We start from the raw sequence: 12,727 nt of genomic DNA on the forward strand, positions 1-12,727 counted from the left end.
CCGTATGTTTCTGTGCTTTCCCCTGTTTGGGGGCCACACTGCTCCTTCCCTGAGTTTCTTTCCCACACAGTTTGTTGTACACAAAGATTGAAGAATGGAGAATGCCCCTTTATCAATGTTTCTTGTCCATGGCTACGGATTAATCCCTGGGAACATTTGGATCCTCGGAGCAAATCATAACACCTGTTGAGCATGCCAGCTTTTTGCAGAGGTTTTCAAAGCAAAACCAAAGCAAAGCAAAACTACAGAAATGAGAAGTTTGCGTGTTATCCTTGGATTGGAACCTGACTGGTAGAACATAACAGTTTGGAGGAATTACGGAAGAGAAGTTGAACAGGTTCAAAGATTTGATTAATATTATGGAAGGACTATTAATTTTGTAGAACATATTGAGAGGAAGGAAATGACTTCAAGGGAAAAATATATAAGCTGGCCGCAGAGACAAAAGTCACATTTGACCAGCAGACCTCTCCCATTCCCCTTTTCACATAAATTTGTCATCAAAGTTTACTCAAACTCCTCATTACAGATGTTCCTCAATTTATATTGCATAGAAAACGTGTTTTCAAATGTATATCATTTAATCTATACTGCAAATCATGAATGAAAGGCAATTATATAAACCCAATTTCATGAAAATTCCCGTTAAGTTTGGTCCATATGGAATCCACTGAAGTTAGTGACTAACACACATCCAGAATGACGCAGGTGAAATACTCTTTTGTTACTACAGTGAGCGCCAGTAATGGTTCTGTGTGTTTCATCAAGTCTGCCACTGACTTGTCACCGTTCATTACTTCTAACTGGTGTTCCTGACAAAGCTGTGGACGGGAGAAGTTTAGACACTTTTTTTCTGAGTAGTCTAAGACCAGAGAAGAAGGGAGGCACTATGCATGGTGTTGTGAAAAGATCGCCGCTGTTAATAATTGTTTAATTTAGAGCTCACTCCGTGCCAGGCCCGCACTGAGTGCTACGCGCTTGTACCTCACTGGCAGTGATTCTGCAAAGTGCAGGATGGCCTCTGAGACGCAGAGAAATCCAGTCACTTGCCCCAGGTCACACAGGAGGGAGTAGCTGGTGCAGAACTTAAGCCCAGGCCTCCTGGCTGTGGGAATGCATGTTTTCTCCCGTACCTCTCACAAGATTTGGCTTCTAGAAATATGTTTACCATTAAATGGCGCAGGGAGCAGATTTCCTTAATTTGTCCTTTTATAACGACTTCTGATGCTCCTTTTCCAGCTCTTGTACTTCTGAATCACTGCTGATCACTGTGGTCAAGATTACAATTTTTGACACCTCGATTGGTCCGTTTCCATGATGGATGGAAATGTGCATGGCCTTTCAAACTGTACTGAGAGACTAATTAGCACTTTCAGACAATACGTGGCGAAATGCTAATCAGAGGCAATAAAGCGCGTCTCAGATTTTATCGCTCTCCCACTGATGTCTTCCTGCCATCGACTTCATTATTTATTCCTTGGTACTGGAATCTGCTAAGTTTAAGGAAGCTGGTCTTACCGTACATTGATTTAACCACTCTTTGTTTCATTAGTTTGGAAGGAAAGCAAGAATGCACTTTAAAAATCGCTTACAGTTTATAAGGTGACACATTAATCCTCAAAATGACAGGAAATCAAGATGATTTTGTCTGCGGGGTTTAATTTATTAAAATTTAATTTGCTCGTGTGCTTTGCTTCAATCACTCTGTGCTAGCAAACTGGCTATAATTAGATTAGCAGCCTGCTCGACGCTGGTGACAGCCTGCGCCTCAGAGAGCATGTGCCGGGTCCTGCCTGGGCCGCTGCTCATTGGTTGCCAGCCTCGCTGCTCGCCAGTTTGATAGGTTTCCACAGGACTCTTTATGCTGCATCGGAGACACAGATACAGAGATTCTCCGCTGTGCTCTTGCAAGGGTGGAGGTGCTTCGCTGGTAGGAGGAATAAGGAGGAATAAGGCCCCGAGGAGAAGGCGTTCGTCTTTGTTGTGAGAGCAGGGCAGTCGCCAGAGGTCGGGGAAGAAGTTTCAGTTCACGGTAATTACTCTGAGCCTTTCTCTCACAGAGAAAACACCGCCGTGCATGAAATGAAGCGTGCTCATCCTGTCATCTGTTTAATTTGATCTTGCTTTTGTTAATATTGTGTGTATTCCAGCGCTCCGTCTAAGATATGTTCTCCCGGAGAAGGGCTTGGCTCATAAACAGGCATCCTCTTCATGCAGAAATAGTGTTTTTACCTGGATTCCAGAGGGCATGTGCTGGGGAGCGATTCTTATTGGCTCGCTGCTGTTTTGGAAAGCCCGAGGCTGCATCGATTTAGGTGTCTTTGGAGGTGCATTTCAGTACCGGGTCGACTTTGTTTGCCTGGGGTCCGGACCCTCCTGAATAATGAGCAATGGGGGAAGAGTTCAGAGAAACACACTTTAATTAGGACAGAGCAGTGGCTCTCCTGGTGTCAACGCAGGGCCTCGGCAGAAGTAATGTCTATTGTTTCTTCAAAGATGTGTGCAGCCTTCATTTTGGATGGTTCTCTTTGTTTCACTGTCTCTAGTTTTCATTAAGCCCTTTCCACATAGAGGATGTTAGCACATCCTGTTCTGCCAGAAACACTCCTAGGTGTGTGTGCGGCCTGTGCCGGAGAGGATTTTTGACCTGGGCTTTGTTTAACAGGAATATTGTTTTGGGAGTTGGAATCACAAGAAGGTGGGGTTCTTACCACTTTGACTGATGTCTGGACATTTTAAAATTTCTGTTAATGGTTGCCTGGATTATTTTCCAAATCAAACAATAAATAATCTTAAATTCTGTAATCAAGATGATATACATTCCGAAGGAAAAAATACTTACACAGTCAAGGCTGAGCTTAAAGAAATGCAAACAAATGCAATGTGAGTTTCGCTTCTTGGCGTCCCTTCTCCAGGGAGTTCTGTTTTATTCTGCCGGAGCCCCCGGCCGCCATCTAGTCCTCAAACTTAAAAATTGATACCCTTACTGTATCAGATGGTGGAGACCACAGAAACTTGTGTATTGAGTCACCAGTCACACGGCTGGCTGGCTGCCACCATGCGTCTGGGATCGGTGGAGAGCCCTGCTGATCTCCGAAAGCCATCAGGAATTATTCCCTGCTCCTGAAAAGCCAGACGTTGCCATTTCAGAATTTGGTTAAAATAACTGCTTTGCTTTAAAACTCTAATCCGATTAAAGGGGTTCCGTGTGTTCTTCGGTAGAGGAAAACTTCACAATACGCACTGTGGTTCCCTCCCTATCTCTACCCCCACCCCCTGCAAATTCCCTCCCTACTCCAACTCGGGGTGTAATATTACTCCCGAATAACAGTTTGAAGAGAAAAAAAAAGGACTGTTGTGAAAGTTTGTCATTTACTATGATAGGATATCGTCTGTAATAAGAAAGTTGGGTTGTGGTCCAGTGGAATCCAGCATCTCGGTTTTACCATACCTACCGTGTCTGGTGAGGCAGCACTGGAGGGGTGGCTCTGCTGGGAGCCCTTCCTCCTTGGACACCCCGCTGCGATGGGAACCCCGCCCCGGGCAGATTGCACAAGGTTGCAGAGCAGCGGCTTGGTGCTCTGCACCTGTCCGGACCCCTCTGGCCTCTTCATTCTTTGTCTGAAGTGCTCCCTGTGTGGATGTGGAAAATAACCTCCGTGTCTGCAGTTGGGCTTGGACACTCAGTTGGGGAAGAGTCCGTTGCTGCAATCCCATAATTGTCTCTCCCTCTTCCTTCTCTTAATCTCATGAAATGCTCCGTAAATTATCTTGGTCTTAGAGCATCCTAGGCAGTCGGCAGCCTTGGAAGTAAATTATTGTTGTGGGACACAAGCAGGGCACACCTCCCTTTGTGAGCATCCTGCCATGAGGCTGTGCGTCGTGGGAAGCCGGGAGAACTAGTTCTGACTGCTGTCGATTCTCAAGGTTGGATCTTAAAAGATCTTCTGGGTCTAGAAGGAACTTCTTGAAAATGTAAATGTAAATTTAAACATAACAGTGTATGAATACTGAGTAGTAATTTACTATGAGGTCCCGAAGGGCCTTTTAACATTTACTAAAGGGACATTTTTCTTATCACACTAATAAAATGTTATTTATGTTTTTGCAAAGTAACAAAATCTGCACTTTTATCTTCAGATGAAACACATCTTAATTTTTTTTCAACTCCATTAAGGGAAATCTTTATATATTTCTGAGATTTAAAAAAGTAAACATAAATTTCTTGGACACTTTACAGTTGTCTTCTCTCTTGTTCTTATAAATTCCATAGCTCTTTACTGATGAATAATGACATTTTCGATGAATCAAAAATAGGTCTATTAGCATGAACTAGAGGATAAAATATATAATTTTTTTAAATTAAAACGTTATCTGCTGTAAGCGATATTTTCTAACTTTTTTCCCCCTAGGGGCTTAGAGTCACAGCAGGAGAAAATGATAATCAGTTTTAAAATGAAAAGTCATTCCATATAGACTATGATTTGCCACAAAAAGGGCCTGAAAGTTACTACTTTCAGGGAATAAAACAAAAGGGAAGGTTCAGTGGGCTGCCCGGGCTGCTGGCTGGAGAGGGGCAGAGTGGTACCTGTGGGTGGCTTTCTAGCTGGTCATCTGGGTGTCTCTGATATTGGAAGAACTGAGGGTGGTCTGTGATTGGCAACTGGTAAGTGTTTCGAGTTTGACCCTCCCAAACCTGCCTGGGTTGGAAAAATGTTTGAAGAGACATGAAGCCTCATCTAAGTGTGTTTAGTTTTTCTTTCATTATTTTATTCTATAATTATGGGCATCGCCCTTGTGCTAGGTTCTGTGCTAAGAAGGAAAGAAGGCATGGCCCTCCCTGCAGGAAGCAGCAGATTGCGGAGGGGACGGAAATAAGTCATCACAGGGGTGCGGGGGGCAGAAGGGAGGTGCCTAAACTGGGGCTATTGAGGAGGGCTGCCCAGTTCTTTGGAGGGGCGATGGGAAGGCTTCAGGAGGAAGGCAGTACTGCTCGATCCAGAGCTTTCTGATTCCCACCCACCTTGCACCACATGCACCACTCTCTTTCTTTTTCATTGAAGTGCAGTTGATTTACAACGTTGCGTTAGTCTCAGGTGTATAGCAAAGTGATTCAGTTATACATATGTGTTCTTTTTCAGATGCTTTTCCATTATAGGTTATTACAAGATACTGAATATATTCCTTGTGCTCTACAGTAGGCCCTTGTTGTTTATCTATCTTATGTATATAGTAGTGTACATCTGTTAATCCCAAGCTCCTAATTTATCCCTGTCTTTCCTTTTAGGGAACCGTTAAGTTTGTTATCTATGTCTGTGAGTCTGTTTCTGTTTTGTTTGGGGTTTTTTGTTTGTTTCTGTTTTGTAAGTAAGTTCATTTGTATCTTTTTTTTTTTTTTTAGATGCCATGTATAAGTGATATCATATGATATTTGCCTTTCTCTGTCTGACTTACTTCACTTAGTGTGATGATCTCCAGGTCCATCCATGTTGCTGCAGTGGCATTATTTCATTCTTTTTTATGGCTGAGTAGTATTCCGTTGTGTATACACACCACAGCTTTATCTAGTCATCCCACATGCATTACTCTTAATGTCAAGTAGGAGTCAGTGTGGACCACAGACCTGGTCCTTATGTTATATTGACTTTCAGTTGCCCTTGCCATCTTATTTGTGATCTGTAATAAATGTCAAAAGTATAAACTGTCGTGTCTTTTCTTCCTGCTACTAACCCTTTCAGAATATGCAGTAGACTGTTGCATAGAAGTATTTTTATTTTAATAGATTTATATGACATGGAATTTAGAAAAAAAATTTTTTAATGTACCTGCTAATTTAAAAATGAATCTTAAAGGAATCACAAAATACCTTCATTACTGTTGTGCTCTTGAGTAATTTAGGGTTGGCTTTTGGAACTGCTTCATTGCCAGGAATTATCATTTGCTGCTGATGCCTGTTGACTCTTTTATTTAATTGGCTCTTTTATTTATTTAAGTCGTTCACTTTGTACACGCTTATTAAAGACAAGCTTGTAAAACCTGGGCTTGGAATGTAGCACTTGGATGTCACCTTGCTGTGATTAAGGCCTTCTGCCCCCCTCATATATTTGATTGACTGTAGACATGTTAAATCTTGCTGGATTTGGAGGGGGAGTCCACGTTAAGGGTGCCACACTTGTGTGAGGTCTTGCCACCAATGAAGTGTCTACTTGGAAGCGGAGCCAGCCCCACAGCTCTGATACTTTGGGACCTGCAGTTAGAGTGCTTCCTGATTCTCGCGCTGCCCTCTCAGGCTTGCAGATGTACTTTTGCACAGCCAGTCAGAAGGGCAGCCTTTGCGTTTCTCCCCTCTGTCCTTACCCCACCCCGCCTCGCTGGGTCGGAAGCGTTCTGCTCACAGCTGACTACGGATCCTGCAGCCCCGACCCTGCCAGCCGCCCACCTCTGACTGTCTCCTCCTGCCTCCTTTTCAACCCACTTCTGAGTCGTGATTCTCCAAGGCTCTGCCCTTCCTCAGCCTCCCATCACCTGCTTTCTGTTGATGGGTTCATCCGTGGCCACAGACTCAGCCGCCCTCCTGCATCCCCCTGCGCCCCCTGCTCCAGCCGCACCGGCCTCCTGTGCCCTTCTGCTCCGGCCCCGGCTGCCCCCAGTGAGGCCCGGGGCTTGTTCCCTCACTGCCTTCAGGGGGATGCTCAGATGTCCCCAGCTGCCATTCCAGTGGGACAGTCTGAGACAGCATCGCTGGCATTTAGTGCCCCCTCTCTGGAATATGAACTCTGAGCTCAGAGATTAGGTCTTACCCCACAGAGCCCAGAACAGAACTTGGTCCACGGGAAGTACTCAGTCGGCCCTAGACAATGAATGAATGAGCCAGAGAGTGATGGAAGGACCACAGGCATGGCAGTGGGGCAGTGCCCTGGGGCAGTCAGGAGCTCTGGCCCAGCCAGCTGGGTGGTCTGGGCCGAGCCCATGCCCTGAGGGGCCCTCTTCTGGATGGGCCCTACGGCCCTGTGAGACGCTCACCCCCCCATGCCCCGTCACACCCCCACTGTCACACACCACCGTCACACCCCCACCGCGGAGGCTCCGACTCCGGAAGTGCAATGACATGCTGTCAGCTTGGATTTATGTGACTTCCCACAACTTGGTGTTTATATATTTCTGTCGACATAATTCCTATCTCTGGTTAAATGTCTCCTTAAGAAAAGAGTCGAGGTGAGCAAAACACTTAGCTTCTAAATGAAATACGTATGTGAAGACTAACACATGTTGGTTTACTTACATGTTTGTGATCTGTTTTTCTAATTTATTGGCCAATTTTTTAAAGAGTTACCATTTTCCATTGCTGTATATGTTGAATGGCCTGCCTGTGTTTGTCAAATAAAAGCTCTATTGCAATCTTTTTTTTCCTTCTGTTTTTAGGCATTGCCTGCAGCAGAGGGTACTTTAAGAGAGGACGGATTCCCTGTGACTTCTGCCTGCAGTCCCTAAACCACTCGTCCCTCTTTTAGGTGAGTGTTTTGCTTTGCTTTGGTCCGTTCTGAGCAGGAGGTACTGATTCACTCCGAAAGCCTGTGTCATTACTGCATTAAGAACAGGGGCTGAGGCTTCAGATAGTTTGCTATCTGGCCAAAAAAAAAAGAGAGCCCTCCCTTCCTACCGTTGAGGTCCCGCAGGACCAGAGTAGCAGTAATGATGGTTCCTCCGCCAGGGGCTTCTGTGGACTGTCACTACATGTTTACTAGTAGTTATGGTTTTTAAGGGCTGTGTAGTGTTTACTAGTAATCTCCCTGGTGTTTAGAAGGACATGGATTTGAAGACAATGTTTTTTAAAAAATGAGTATGTCTACACTCCAGCTCGGAGTACACTGGTTGGGGAGCGAGATGGTGGTTTCCGGCAGGCCTAGTGGTGTGTGGCCAGCAGCAAGTGCGCTGCGAGTTTGGGGCACAGAGATCTTTGCAGGATGGCCTTCCAAGAGAGGCTGTGTCTAGGGGACAGAACCGAAATGCCAGCCAGGGGACAGCCCGAGGGGACGGGGCAGGTGTCGGAGGGCAGCCTGCAGACGTGGGAACGTGCGTGTCCACGGAGGACACTGCAGGGGATTTTATCCCCGGCCGCGCCACTCCCGGATTCCTTCCTGGTGCCGAGCTGGGACATCCCACAGCCAGGCCCGTCTTCCCACGAAGAAGCTGAGGAAGTGGTCAAGGTCCAGATGGTTCCTCCCCTTTGTCAGAGGGGCTGAGAGCTCCGTGTCCCCAAATGAGGAGGTTGGGGATGTTTAGGAAACTGAGAGACAGCCCCCCAGTGGACTCATGTCTGCGAGGCCCTGAGTGGTGAAGAGCAGCCCCCGGGAGGTCACTGAGACTTACCCTCTGCGCCCGTATTCCCGAGTGACCACGTGCTTTGATGTGATTGACGGCCTTCCTCGAGCCCCCTTTCCGGCGCCCATATGTAATGTACCATCACCTGTAGAGCGTGCCACGACCTTGGTGGCTGTCCACCTTTGCACGAGGCAGGACTTTGTTAGGTAGATGACACTGCTCTCCAGGGACCTCAGCATCTAACGTAAGCTGACAAGTAAGAATCAGCCTGTGCCAGGTGAAATTCTGCAGTCTGTGCAGAGGGAGAGATTAAAGAAAAAGCCAGCAACATGTGTCAGTGATACGCCCTGAAACCCACCAACCTCATCACCACGTTAGCTTATCCCCCATGTAAGAGGTTCTGATGGGAAAGCCTTGGGCTCCTGCTGCCTGGCAGGAACTCAGCATCTCCTGTCCCCAGTCGCGAGTTTGTAGAATCGCACCTGTGCACAGGTGGATTTCATGGGGAGTGCTCCCATCAGGGCGTGCCTCCCCACGCTGCTCGTTCTGGGCGGCCACTCGTCCCAGTTTGCTCACAGGGAGGGGGGGTTTCTGGAACACAAGATGCAAGTGGTAAAAGCAGGGCAAGCCCCCAGGGGCCCCCGGGTTTCGCTCTGGATCCCCAGCACCTGTCCTGTCTCCCCCAGCCACGCCCACCCCGCTGGCTCCTCCCGGCAGGTGAGTTGGCAGCCCTAGTGGCCAGAGAGAACGGGGCTTTGAGTAGACGTGGGTGTAGCCTCAGCTCCACTGCTCACCAACACTGTGAATGGACCTTACCTGTCTCAGCCTCACTTCCCAGAGGCCAGATAAGAGTAAGAACAAGCTAGGAAGGATTGGGGGACAGTCACCTGACACAGCGACAGGAGGTGCTGCTGCTCCAGGGTCCCACGGAGAAGTGGGGCCCCTCTCCTCCCCTCCCAGACCGCCTCTCTGGAGAGGAGAGTGAGTCCCCTTCCCAGGCAGCGTCGACTTGAGCTTTGTCATATTATATTACTCAGCCAGGTTCTGCATCAGGAAGATCAGACTGACTCAGGATGGCACTCATGACCACGGTGTCATCTGGGTGTGGACTTTGAGTCTCGGCCCCTGTATTGTGAGTCTCAGGCAACACCAGGTCATTGTGTGCGAGTCGTGTTACATTGTTTTTATATCAGCTTTCCCGCAAATAAGGTAGAAACTAAAAGAGTGCTCTAAAGATTGTTGTGGAAGACATAGTTTTTGTCTTATTATCCAAATGTTTGCAGTTGTTTTAAGCTATTTTCACATTTCATGTTCATTAAAACTTTGTTCTCTTCTGAGTTTATAAATTACAGGTAAGTCACCTTATGAAGAATATTTATTATTGTTATTAATTTTTTTCTTAACTCTTGAATACATGCATTTAAGATTATTACGATTTTAGAATACAAGGTAGATCTTTTTTAAAAGTGGTACCTTCTTGGGGTGGTGGATATAGGCCAGTGGTAGAGCGTGTTGTTTGCATGCAGGAGGTCCCGGGTTCAATCCCCAGTTCCTTCATTAAATAAATAAATAAATAAATAAACAGTTTAAAAAAACATAAACATACATGCTTATATATATGGTTTTAAAAAAATGAGAAAGAAAGTCCCTTCTTTAAGGAAAATAAAATAGAAAATGAAGGCATAAAATGACCTTGTAAATGTTCTTTTAGTCAAACTTTTGAGGCTTTTCAACCTAGAACCTGAATCCTCCTGTGTAACGTTTATGTAAGTCGCCTTTCAAGGAACACAGCACACAGCCACGAGTCTCTGTTATTCACATGATGGTGATTTCAGGAAGAAAGTTACAATGTTCGCCTTGTTTGTAGTTGCTTGTTATCTTAATCAAACCTACGTAATTGATAAAGTCAGCTTCTCTCGGGAGGCTGCCTTTTTCAGAACGTCTCTGGGAGGGAGTTCCGTTCTTTTAGAGTGTGAGCTGGGGACTTGCAGTTGCCCGGAGCACGAGCAGCCTCTGCAGGTGTGTGTGTGTCACGTGGTCGCGAACAAACATACGTGCGAGTTTTCCCCAGACACCCTTCCTCCCATCTCAGAGTCTCCCTAAAGCTGGGCTTGCGCAGCGAGAGATCCGCTCTCTGTCCATGGCTCTTTGCCTTCCACGCCAGCATCTCTGACTCCTGCCTTTTCCCAGGTCAGCTCTTTGCCAAGAGAGTGACTCAGAGCTCAGGTAACATCAGTCCCTTCAGCGGTGTCTCCTCGAAGCCGGCTCGGCTGACCTTGAGCAGGTCTCCCGGGGCCGGGCCGAGCCAGCTGCCGCCGAGACCCACCGCGCGGCCTGCCAGGGCCCAGGCTCCTGACCTTGCTCAGCGCCTTTTACAAAAGAAGAGGGAGAGGAGGGAGCACTCTCTGGGAGAGGATTTCAGTTGTTTTATTCTCCTTGTTCACAAAAATCACATTGGCTTCTAGAAGGTTGGATTTAGGGAGGGTCCCCTCGAAAATCAATACCCCGAAGCACAAGTTATATTTGTGAGAATGCAACACATGCTTAGTATGAAGTTCAAAAGACCACTCTTGATTACAATTTAAATGATTAAATTACCAATTAAGTTATTTGGTGGACTTAAAGGGTATTTTTAAAAAATCAAATGAAAGATAAATTCTGTTGGTTCTGTGCCGGCCGAGTTTGCTGTGGGTAATTATTAGTGTCTGTGACAATGTAAGTTGGGTCGTTGTCAACGTTGTCATTGCTTTTCTACAAAGACCAGCAGAAACCTTAAGGCCATCATCTGTGGAAGGCCTGCCTTGTGCTGGAGGCACCATGTTTAGAATCTTCGGGGTGTAGATGAGGGTACGAGAATCAAAGAGGGAGCCGCACACAGAGGGCAACCGCATGGCAAGGCACATGCTGGGTGTAAAACCCAGGTCCAGACCCCGGCGCCTTCACACCTGTTGGTTTCTTTACAACGATGGAGTCACACATGGAACAGGAAACTGGCTGAGGGAGACTGGGCTGTGGGGAAGGGGGACCGGGAAAGTTACAGGACGACACAGATGTCTCGGGGAATATTGGAATGATCCCCTAGAAAACAGGGAAAGTCTTCAATGAATAACAGAAGGGAAGAGACCGAAAAGTCAAGTAATGGAGTAAGTACCCGGCAGGGCACCCAGGTTTGAGGCAGAGGAGGACACGTGCAGAGCGGCTGCAGGCGCACCGGGCTAGCCAGGCCTCCTCATCGGTTCTCCACCCTGCTGAGCGTCTGCTCCATCACCGCGCGGACTGCGAAAGCTCCCGTGCGTTCTCAGCACTCCGCCAAGTTCAGAAGCATGCGATGCCCCTTACAACCACGTGATTCATGAGTCTTGGCGTGTGCTCTCCATGCTGGTGTCCTTTCCATAGCCCAGTGCTGTGGTCCCAGTGTGTGCGCCGCCCCTCCCCCAAAATTCATACATTGAACTCCTGGTGCCCAATGTGATGCTATAGTAGGTTGGGGCCTCTGGGATGTGCTTAAGGCCTGGGAGTGGCACCCTCATGAGGGGGACCAGCCCTTTCCCATCCCGCCGTGCGAGGACATGTGCAGAGGCTGCAACCCAGAAGAGACCCCTCCCCAGAACACGGCCGTGCTGGCACCGTGATCCTGGACTTCCAGCCTCCAGAACTGTGAGCCACCCAACCCATGCTGTTTTATTACAGCAGCCTGAACATTCTAAAATACCTAGGATAAAAGTATGTTAAATATTCAGTTCTGTTATTCTGTTACGTTCATAGGTACAACAGAAAGCCTGAAAACCCTTCTAATCTGCATTTCTTCTTTGGGAAATCCCTCCTGTTTAGCAGAGGAGAGGCCCTTTCTCTGCACCTGGTCTTTGGGTGGTGGTGGGACACACTTACTCTCAGTGCCCACGCACGGAGCACTGGTCCATCCTGGTCCTGAAATACGCATCTACTGCCTTTCTTCAAGTCTCGTGAGTCTAATTCTCTGTAGGACACACTTAAAGCCGAGCTCAACATCATCTTCAGTCCAAGAGAGGCAGCTGTGACCAGGACAGTCAGCGGAAGGACCTCCCTCTGGAAGGATGCCTCCTTGCATGACTCCTGCTTCTTTACCCCACGTGCCCGCATGAAGCATCGCTGACCCTCCCTACCTGCGTGCATTGAAATTGCGGTCTCTCCATCACCAAACAGCTCCATTGCTGACTTCACCATCTGCTCCTCAGCCGGCCTCTCGTCTTTGCTCTCAGACCGGTCCATTTAGTAAGCAGGAAGTTCTCTGGCAAGCACTGTTTTCATCATGTTACCTCCCTGCTCCAAGCCCTGTTCTCTCCCAGTTGCCTACAGATAAAATTTAAATTCCAGAGCTTGGCACTTAAGGCACCTGCCAGCTGGGCCCCCTGCACTCACCCAGAAT

At 47.3% G+C, this 12,727-nt stretch overlaps 1 protein-coding gene across 4 annotated transcripts in view; it reads left to right on the plus strand.

Moving 5' to 3' along the window:
• The window catches only part of LOC105081475 (protein FAM110B), a 115,296-nt gene that overhangs the window by 60,751 nt on the left and 41,818 nt on the right, over positions 1-12,727 (plus strand). For 3 of the 4 annotated variants that reach the window (XM_074355131.1, XM_074355130.1, XM_074355132.1), the window contains one exon: positions 7,423-7,511. The gene's annotated coding sequence lies outside the window, so the exon portion shown is untranslated. Of the gene's footprint in view, positions 1-1,875; positions 2,033-7,422; positions 7,512-12,727 lie in introns of those variants that run through there. The other variant, XM_074355133.1, reaches the window with a different exon arrangement.

Source organism: Camelus bactrianus, chromosome 29, assembly GCF_048773025.1.
Source record: "Camelus bactrianus isolate YW-2024 breed Bactrian camel chromosome 29, ASM4877302v1, whole genome shotgun sequence".
Classification (NCBI taxonomy): Eukaryota; Metazoa; Chordata; class Mammalia; order Artiodactyla; family Camelidae; genus Camelus; species Camelus bactrianus.